Here is an 11,023-nt window from a genome sequence, read left to right as displayed (position 1 = left end):
TGCATCGAGAGCGTCTTGAAATGTGGATGGATTCTTTGCAACTATCTCGTCACAGATGCCGCGCTCTGCCAATCCATGTAACATTTGCTCAATGAGCATTCGGTCTAAAAAATTGTCGTATTCGCAATTTGCTGAACCTTGCTTTAACCGGAGAACGTACTGTGCAATCGATTCGTCTCGTTGTTGCACGATGTTTCGAAATTTAATACTTTCTACGAATTTATTCTTTTTCTGGTCCCAATGAGCTACTAAAATTCTCCGCATTTCCGAATATGGCACTTCTTGTGGTTGTTTTGGTGCGACTAAAAATTTTAGCGACGTGTTTAGCTCGGCTCCCATATGCACACGAGCATAATCCGCGTACTGTATTTCCGGGATTTTACTTAGCTGAAGCGCCCACTCAAAGCGGTTAAAATAATCAGCGACCGATGTTCCCTCGTTGGCTCGGTATTCGTGCATAGCAAATGACGGAGCTTTCGGAAGCGGCGCTGGGATATTTTCACCTGTGTTGCGTAGTTCTGCACTTACTTGTTCAACGGCTGGTCCGATGGATGCCTTAAGTGCCTGCACAAGCATTCCGGAAAGAGCCTCCAGCAACTCACGGTTATCATTTGCCATCGTTTTCTGTTGTATTCAGCGTACAGCGAAAGAAACCTCCTTGTCGTAATGTTGTTCGCACGTGGTGATGCTAACCTCACTTTTCTGCTTGGGATGTGTGTGTGATGTATCGTTTGTTTAGCGGGCAACAAATCGCTTTTCCGCTGGCTCAGATGTATCCGACACGTATCCTGGACTATCCCACTTCTGACACCAAAATGTTATGTATTTAATTCTCATTTATTAGGCAGAAAAGTTCATTGAGGTTTGTTTAAGGAGTTGTAGCAAAAAGTAACCAAACGAATTCAATAATGTGTAAAGAAGGAATGGCATTTAACAAAAAACGAAAGGTAGGGTCAACCTGTCAGGCGTTATGACACAACTGTCAAATACCAGGGTTCATATATAACACATACCTTCCTCGCAGCGCGAGGGGAACGTCGCGTGCTCTAGCAAGCACTGGTGTTGCATTTTCTTTCAAGTGTACTTTTGCCGGGGGACCTGTCAGTTTACCCGGAGACTCACTGAAAACATCAGCATAGCTGTCTAACAATCTTGTTAGCTGCGTTTCGCAATTTGGAGATAATGTGCTACTTGACACTGTATGGATGGATGTACGCGAGGAGAACAAGCGATTTAAATCGATCTGATCTGCAAAGTGAGAGATCCATTCACGTCCCAGGAGTGAATCGTGTGCTCCGGACACTACATAGAGTTGCTCCTTTCGCGTTGTGGCTCCAATAGTTACATTGACATTCATCCTACCAATACAGCTGATGCGATGCTCAGTATAACTAGAAAATTATCTGTCGCTTGTCTGCAGGGTGAAATGTGGTTTAATTGATTTGAGGGTTGCTTCAGATACGATTGCGCAAGGTGCACCTGTATCCCTACCAGCATTAAACGGCTTTGAAGGCATTCAGAAGGCATTTAAGGCCTTAGTCGCCTTAGAAGGCGAATAAAGATTTCAACCGAAACTTTCACGGCTGTAACGGGTTCTCTTCGAAATCTTTCAACTTTTTGATTCAAGGAGAACAGATAGCTTACCGCCATCTTAGCTTGTTTATATACTGAATTTGCACCTGTACCAATGTAACTGCCAAATAGAGCAGTGACAACTCTTTTGGTTCCGAACCGAGAAAGCGTGTGTTCAAATCCAGATTTTTATGATCTTTTTTCTGCGTTTATTTCTTTTTAAATTATTTTTTTCTGACTATAATTACTTTAAACAAAATTTATGTGAAGCGAAATTAAAATAATACCTTTTTAAAAAAACATAATAATTACACTATGTTCACCGTTCATTATCAGGATGGGAGAAATATGTATCTCATTTTTCCTTTTATTTTAGGTATCGAAATGAGTTTGGTATATTATCACCTTTCAATTAGTTGGTCTTTAACAACCGAATAATGTAGACCATCTTTAATAAAGTGAAATAGCTCAGAGCTTAACGCAAGAGATCATAACACGTAAATCGTGCTATCGAATCTCACGCTCATATCTGGGAACACTACAACAGTGCAGTGCTGAAGACGCTTGTAAGGATTTCTTTTGACAGTTGCAATTTCAAATTTCAAATTAAAAGCGAAATTTTTCATTGACATATTTCAAAGGCATTTAATTACTGCTAAATGCACTGCTGATCGCCTTCAATTCGCCGGCGATTACAAGGCGATTAGAAGGCATTTAACGGAAATTTACGGGTAGGGATCAAGCTCCATCTTCAGCAATTCACCATCGATCAAAGCGGTTAAAATAATCAGCGATCGATGTTCCCTCGTTGGCACGGTATTCGGGCATAGCAAATGACGGTGCTTTCGGAAGCGGCGCTGGGATATTTTCACCTGTGTTGCGTAGTTCTGCACTTACTTGTTCGACGGCTGGTCCGATGGAGGCCTTAAGTGCCTGCACAAGCATTCCGGAAATTGCCTCCAGCAACTCACGGTTATCATTTGCCATCGTTTTCAGTTGTTTTCAGCGTACAGCGAAAGAAACCTCCTTGTCGTAGTGTTGTTCGCACGTGGTGATGCTAACCTCACTTTTCTACTTGGGATGTGTGTGTGATGTTTCGTTTGTTTAGCGGCCGACTAATCGCTTTTCCGCTGGTTCCTATGTATCCGACACGTATCCTGGACTATCCCACATCTGACACCAAAATGTTATGTATTTAATTCTTTTTATTAGGCAGAAAAGTTCACATGAGATTTGGTTAAGGAGTTGATGCAAAAAGTAACAAACGAATAAAATAAGGTGCAAAGAAGGAATGACATTTAACAACCAACGAAAGGTAGGGTCAACCTTTCAGGCGTTATGACACAACTGTCAAATATCTTACATTACAACTTCATTCGAACTCAAAGTGGGTAGAAAGGAGGTGTCGTCATACAGAACATTTGGCCATCAAGGCTTTGAAAAAAAAACACAAAACCAGGATCGACGGCAGTTGTCAAATGCGACGAATGTTGCTGGTATACGGGTATGATAAATGAATTGTTTTCGTTTAACAAATATTTATATAGCTTTAAAAACTTGTATTTTGCATCTAAACTTTATAAATCGGCATTTTCAACGTGATATTGCGGCTGCTGCCTGTATACAAATATCGACGGCTGTTGTCAAACTGAATCTCAAAATGGCAACATGCCAAACGCTAAGAAGACACCTCCTCTATATTCCACCTTGATTCGAACTATCCCTAGGTGTCCTCTATGAAATTGTTGTAGAATATTTTTTTGAAATATATTTGGTACAACAATTATGTCACCAAACATCACGCATCCTTGGACTATTGATAATGATTCGCGCCTCGCGTAGTAAGGTTGAATTGCAGTTAGAAGATTAGTGGAACAATTCGGCCAACCTTCACGAATGAATTTGCATACTGCTTGTAGTGTTGAGCTTGAAGCGGTTGCTTTACGGAGTGCTTGAAATGAAATCGGAACCTTCTGTGTTGTATCGGACAGAATGCTCGAAAGGTCATCTTCTAAAGTCAGTGTTGCAATTACGTACTCTTCTTCCGGCTGCTTGTTTCGGTCAACCAATCGTGATCAAAGATCTGCGCATCCGAAATCTTGTGTGGACACGTATTGAATTTCGAAATCGTAATTCAAAATGGTAAGTGCCCACCTTTGCAAACGGTTAGCGGTATGAAGTGGTATTCCTTTTTGTGGGGGATTGGAGGTTAGATGTGATATGCACTTTTAATTGTTCGAACACTGTATATGTTTGTAAGATGTTCCTATTTCACAAGTTTATTTCACTTAAGAACAGATTGATCAGAACGCTACTTTCTGTGTCAGAGGTCAAAACGCGACTTGTTAGTACGGGGATCAGAACGCTACTGTTTTATATGGGGATCAGAACGCTACTGATCGGGTCGGAGTTCAGAACGCGACTGATTAAGCTGATAATAATTCTCTCGGTCAGTGCGTAGCGTTCTCTCGTTGAGCAGCGCACGGCGACAACGATTAAGTTCCCTCTCTCTCTCCTTCTCTCTCTCGCGCGCACGTATGCTAAACGGAACACGGTTTCCTCAACGCTTTTTTTGAACCGAAATTTGAAAGTAATGGCTTGTGATCCGTGAGCAAAGTGAAAAGACGTCCAAGCAAGTATTTGTGAAACTTGCATACTGCGTAAACTAATGCGAGAGCTTCTTTTTCTGGTTGTCCATAGTTCTGTTCAGCGGGTGTAAGTGTTCGTGACGCGTGTTGAATTGCTTTAATTTTTCCATCAGTAAATTGATGAAAAATGACTGCACCAATTCCTGTGTTTGATGCGTCCGCAGCAACGATGATGTTTTGGATCATAGTGCGTTAGGAGCAAGTATGACTGAAGTGCTTCCTTTAACTTGATGAAAGCTTCCTGACACTCTGGTGTCCATTTCCATTTCGATTCCTTCTTAAGCAGCTGATCCATTGGGTAACGTAATTCGTGCAGGTTACGAACGAATCTTCCGTAAAAATTCACTGCTCCAAGATAAGATTGTAGCTCGGACACATTGCTTGGTGGTGGAATCGTAGCAATTGTCTTGATCTTTTCGGAATCTGGACGAATACCATGTTTATCTACAACGTGTCCCAAGTACACAAGTTGCGTCTTGCAAAAATGGCATTTTTCGGCTTTTACGTGAAATTCGTACTCCTTAAGGCTTGCGAACAAGGTGTTGAGTGAATCCTTGTGTGATTTCATATCCTTGCCGAAAACAATAACATCATCAATGAATGATCGCACCCCAGGAATACCAGCTATCATTCCATCAACGAGGCGTTGGAATGCTCCTGGTGCTGATTTTACCCCTGGTTCGAGACGGTTGAATCGGAATATTCCATGTGTATTGATGGTTAGTAAATGCTTTGAATCGTCGTCAACTTCGAGCTGAAGATAGGCATCGGACAGGTCTATGATGCTAAAGATAGTGCTGCCGTTAAGTTGCGAGAAAATTTCTTCTGGTGTTGGCAATGGATAATGGTTTGCCTCCAACGCAGCATTCAATCCTGTTGAATAATCGGCACATATTTGAACACGTCCATTCGGTTTCCTCACCGCCACAATTGGAGCTGCCCACTCGGAGAAATCGACAGTTTCAATTATGCCCAAGTTTTGCAATCGAGTAAGTTCGGCATCAACCAAAGGTATTGTATTAAAAGGTACAGGACGCTTTTGGCAGAAAACAGGCTTTGCGTTTGATTTGAGGTAAAGCTTAACCTTAGTTTTCTTGCAATGCCCCAATGTATCCTTAAAAACATCCGCATGCTTCGCTTGAATTTCTCACATCTGCTGGTCGATCGATTCTGTTGTTAGTTGATTACAAATCGTATCGATTGGAATGGACCAAAGCTCGAATAGTTCAATCCATTCTATCCCTAGCAAGTTTAGGTTAACTGCTGTAGTGACAAAACACCTGCCTTGTTAAGTCTGGCCGTTGATATTGACGGTGCACTGGAATTAGCCCGATAAATGGAGTGGCTTACCAGATGCATTGATGGCTTGAATCGTCACTGGTTGGATGTTCGGTGAGCCCAACTTTTGCCATGTTTGTTGTGAAATCACTGGAATATCACTTGCTATGTCGAGCTGCAGATTGATTGTAACGCCGTTGATGATTGCAGGAACAAATTTTCTTTTGTTGAAGTGTTGAGTGATGTGATTGACAATATAGACATCTCTGGCATTCAGTTTTCCTTGATCACTTGTTAATGGTTTCGTGTTTGTTTTCTCCTCCCCGGCAGGTTTTATTTTGAAATATATCCGCAGTAGCCTTCTTTGTGACCAACACGATTGCATTTTCTACACTGGTGTGTCGAGTATTGGCAATCTCGAACAAAGTGCATTTGACCGCACCGCCAGCATGAGCTGGCATCGCGAAAGAATTGGTTTAAAATTAACAGCCGTTGAAAATTAACCAAAGTCGTTAAAAATTGCTAGAATTTGGCATCGCGAACGCATTGAGTTCATTTGTTAATTTTAACGACTGGTCCTATGCCGCCGTTAAACAAACGACTGTCAAGAGCGTATGCGATACACATTAACAGTCGTTTAATTATACTGCTCGATTTTTTTCCCCGTGTTTGCCTATATGCGATATCGAGCAGTCGTTAACTGTTTTGACGATCGTTTATTTTAACAGGAATGAACAACAAATGAACTCGGTTAAACCAAAATGAACTTTAAACGACTGTTAAAATGTGTTCATTTATTCGCGATGCCGGCTATGGTCTACGAAGTTGCTCTGATATTTTTGATTCTTGATACCGCTGTCGATAGTGTTCGTGATAGTGATGTTCTTGTTGAAAGTAGGCAATTTCCTACTCCTCAAATATAACGCATATGTGAATTGTCGCTTGGGCAGGGAAACATTTCACCAACATTGTAAGGATTCATTGTGTAAGTGATTCATTCCGCCAATGTGTTTCGTACAATAAACACACACTTAAATACGACTGCGCAAGTGTCCTGCTATTCTCCCTTCCAACAGGTTATGGGCCGAGGGAAAGTTCCAAGAAAGTTTAAGTCGTGTGTGTAGAAGTTAATCTTCTGTTTTCTGGCGTGAATCGATAAAGGTCCAGTATGGCAGATGCCGGAAAGTTTTCGTTTGCCAGGTTGAATAATCAAAACTATCAGGGCTGGAAGTTTCGCATGGAAATGCTTATGATTCGCGAAGAGCTGTGGTACGTGATCGACGAACCAAAGGTTGAACCAGTGACGCCGCAATGGATCAAGGATAATAAAAGGGCCCGAGCAACTATTGGACTATGTGTTGAGAAAAACCAATTCAGCATAGTGTGAGGAACATTCCATACCGTCTAGACAGGTCTAATTTCGATACGCACACGCACTGCCCAGTACCGGAATAGCTAACGCCAAAACGGACTGCGGCTGCAGTGTGCAATAAGAGACGCGTGTCCGCGACTTTATCGAATGGTTCCCACATTTTGCCACCTTACAAAATAACAGGGAACCGATGACAATTTTGGTTCCCACAACAAAATGCAACTTTGGCAAAACGGCTCCAGGTATCTCGCCTGACGTGAAACTAATGAAATTAATAAATATAACGCATCGTGTCCGGAACGAGAACAGTGATGTATGAAGAAACAAACTAAAAGGTTCTATTCAGTGTTGACTATCCATAATATCACAATGGTGTTTCTAAGATATTACATGGCGACCGTGACAGGACATAACAAGGAAGTGAACAGTCATATGGAAGAGTGAAAATGTAAAAACAAAAGCAAGAACAATGTGATACGTACAACGGTATCGTAAAGCGTAAGTGTTGTATTATTACAACAGTAATAAAGTATTGCGACCATAACCGGCAATCGACGGAAAGTGAAAAAAGTGTCAAATGTGCGCAAATGACCCATAGGTAAAAAAAAACAATAACGATGAAAGAACATCTACAAGCAAGTTCAGTGCAGTGCAGAATGAAAAATTAAAAACATTTAGTGCAGTGTAAGTGCAAAATGAATGTTTTATTGATGAACAAACATTATCCGTACACAGTGTTGCGAGAACCTATCCCAATGTGTTAAAACGTATGAACGCTCTTGCGATCGATTTACCAACGTTGAAATGAGAAACGATGAAAGCTTAAAAAAAGCTAACTGTTCACAATAATCCACAGTACAGCACAGATTTATAAAATGGGTAACGACGCATCCAACCCTAAAGCTAATGTCAATGGTGATAATGATCTTACCATTATTCAAACACAAAATGTTCACTCAGAGCAGCATGAAACCCATGAGTTAAAACTGAACATCGTGCTGATACTTCTTGCTATCATACTCATGCAAAAAGTAATTAAAACCATTTTCAAAATATGAAAACTCTAGCAAAACGTGATACAATCAATAACATGCAACTGCCTATATAATTTAAATCATTTTGGTAATCTATACGATTCATGGAGCAAGTGATATGAAATAACAAACAGCAGTGCTAAACAAGTTGTGGTCAACGAGATGTGACTAGCATGATTGAATGGAACAACCGTTCCCAACGTGGAAGACTGAAATAAAAGGCGAAAAAAGGCCAATATGGATTGGTAGACGAGAATGGACAAGTGTCTCAACCCCGACAAGACATCGAGTGACGACTGATGACATCGCAAAACTTCACATCTAACATCGAGTATGTACCTAGCACCGATTTAACACCTAGCACCGGTAAAAATGCAGCGTAGCATCATCATCAGCAGCAGCAACAATAAATACAAGTTATGTATTTAAACAAGGTACCGTGATTTCAAAATTTTACTGATGAGGCTGCGTAAATTTGCAAAAGCAGCAAAAAAAAAACAGTTTAAGAATATACTCCCCTTGCATGACAGATACAAATAAGCTATCAAATTAATCCACATCAAACGTAAGACGCAAAAATGACAGAAACAAATTTTAACGTAAATTCGAAGACAAGCCAAGCACTAGAGCTTGCGATTCATAAGATATTCCTAAAAACAAAGAAACAAAAAAATAATAATAATAACAAATTTAAATATCATTACCTTTAAACAATTTACGAAGCGGCAAACGAATCTATTTTCAATACTGATTTTATCTTATATAATCCCACTAGATTGAGAAGAAGGTTTAATAACCCCTCCAGAAAACTATATTTGGCGTATAAATCCAGGACAAAGAGCAATAACATATGAATAAAAAAAATGTAAAACCATGTTAGAAATTAATGGAAAAAACATGTTAAAGTAAAATATCGATCAATTTAAGATTTAAAATCATTTAAATGAACTAAAACTAACAAAAATTACAAAAATGGCAAAATTTGATCTTGAAATAGCCATAGGTCTTGTACCAATGTACGATGGTTCTTCTGATACTTTTGACACATTTGAAGACGCATCAAAGTTTTTGTTTCAACTAAATCCCAACCATGAAGCGATGCTTATAAAATTCCTACGAACCAGACTGATTGGTAAAGCAAGAATAGGGCTACTCAGCAATATTACATCATTTACAGAGTTGATAAACGATATCAAAAGAAGATGCAAAGAAAAACTAACACCCGACAGGATTATAGTGGAACTGAAATCCATTACATCAAAGGATACACAAACAATTTGTAAGAAAGTAGAAATGCTTACAGAAAAACTCTATTTAATTTACCTAGAATTAGAATTCCCAGAAAAAATTGCAAACGATATGGCAATCAAACAAGGTATAGAAACTCTTAAACAAAAGATTTCAAATGAAGAAACTAAAATGATCTTGAAGATTGGTACTTTCTCAACGATAACAGATGCAACTCAAAAGGTATTGGAAAATGAATGCGAGGAAATAAATAAAAATAGTTATCAATTTAACACACATGGCTATAGTCTAAACGAAGAAAACCCGCAAAGAAACAACCAGCTTAATTACCAAATTTTTCCACATTTGAATCAATCAATAACTACTCAAACAACACCCAACAACTACAGTTATAGAAATAATAACTTCAGTTTCTATAAACAACACCATCAGTTAAACAATTGTAGTAGACAGAGTCAAGTTAACCAAGGATATAATAATCACGAATACAATTATAACAATAGTATTCAGAATAGATCCAATAATATGCAATGTTATTACATCAGAACAGAAGAGAACAGAAATTATGAACAGTTCAATAATAATAATCAACTACATAAGAATCATATTTACCACCAAAATGATGAAGATTATAGAAATACCAATCAAATAAAAGATCATGCAAAAAAAAAATATAATAAAAAGATTAACAGCAAGGCAAACTATTATGACAGAAAATATGAAGATAAATCAAAAAGAAGAAATGCATTAAATAACGAAACAATTAATGATATGAAAAGATCAAGAGACGACTTTGAAAGCATAATTAAAGAAAATGAGAACTTAACAAAAGAATATGAAAATGATCCTAACAATGATTATAAACATGAAAACAACCAACGTATACAAATGATTACAACTAGTAATGACAATGAGAAAAATATGGTTGAAGAACAATTAACAGAACGTTCATTACTGCTAGACAACATGGAAATAAATGATGAAATTTATTGCAACAACAATCATGCAACCGAGCTAAAACATATAAAAAGAAGAAAACGTAGCATCAAATCAAAAACGAAATATATAAATGAATCAAACTATGAATTATATTGCCAGGATAAAACGGCTAGAAAAATGAATTATTCCACATTGTGTGATGAAATCGTAAAAGAACCAAGAAGAACTTTTGCTTACGAAAAATATCTAAAAGAGCTCCTAGTAAAATTTCATAATGCTATCTCCATGCTAAAAGTCCTAAAATCTATAAAAGCAGAAAACTCCACAAACGAGCCTAACAAACAATTTATAGGAAGATCCAAATATTTTATAAGAAAATTAAACATTCCCAATTCTTTATCTCTTGATAATAGGTCTATTTATATAAAATATTACCCTCCTTAAGAGATAACAAATTATTTTATTAGTAAACAAAAAAAAACAACAACTCAGTTTAATTAAATGAAAAGAATAATAAAAATAAATGAAATAATAAATGAATAACAATATAATATAATATAATAATAACAATATAATGTACTCATATACTAAAGTATAAATTCCAGAAACAAGGAAAGGTATCTGAAGCCAAATTTTCAAAATTAAAAAAAAATGTCTTTAAAAAGGGGTGAGGTGTGAGGAACATTCCACACCGTCTAGACAGGTCTAATTTCGATACGCACACGCACTGCCCAGTACCGGAATAGCTAACGCCAAAACGGACTGCGGCTGCAGTGTGCAATAAGAGACGCGTGTCTGCGACTTTATCGAATGGTTCCCACATTTTGCCACCTTACAAAATAACAGGGAACCGATGACAATTTTGGTTCCCACAACAAAATGCAACTTTGGCAAAACGGCTCCAGGTATCTCGCCTGACGTAAAACTAATGA

Source organism: Anopheles merus, unplaced genomic scaffold (assembly GCF_017562075.2).
Source record: "Anopheles merus strain MAF unplaced genomic scaffold, AmerM5.1 LNR4000020, whole genome shotgun sequence".
NCBI classification, from domain to species: Eukaryota; Metazoa; Arthropoda; class Insecta; order Diptera; family Culicidae; genus Anopheles; species Anopheles merus.
The sequence above is the reverse complement of the archived record's forward strand: the minus strand, read 5'-3'. Positions refer to the sequence as shown.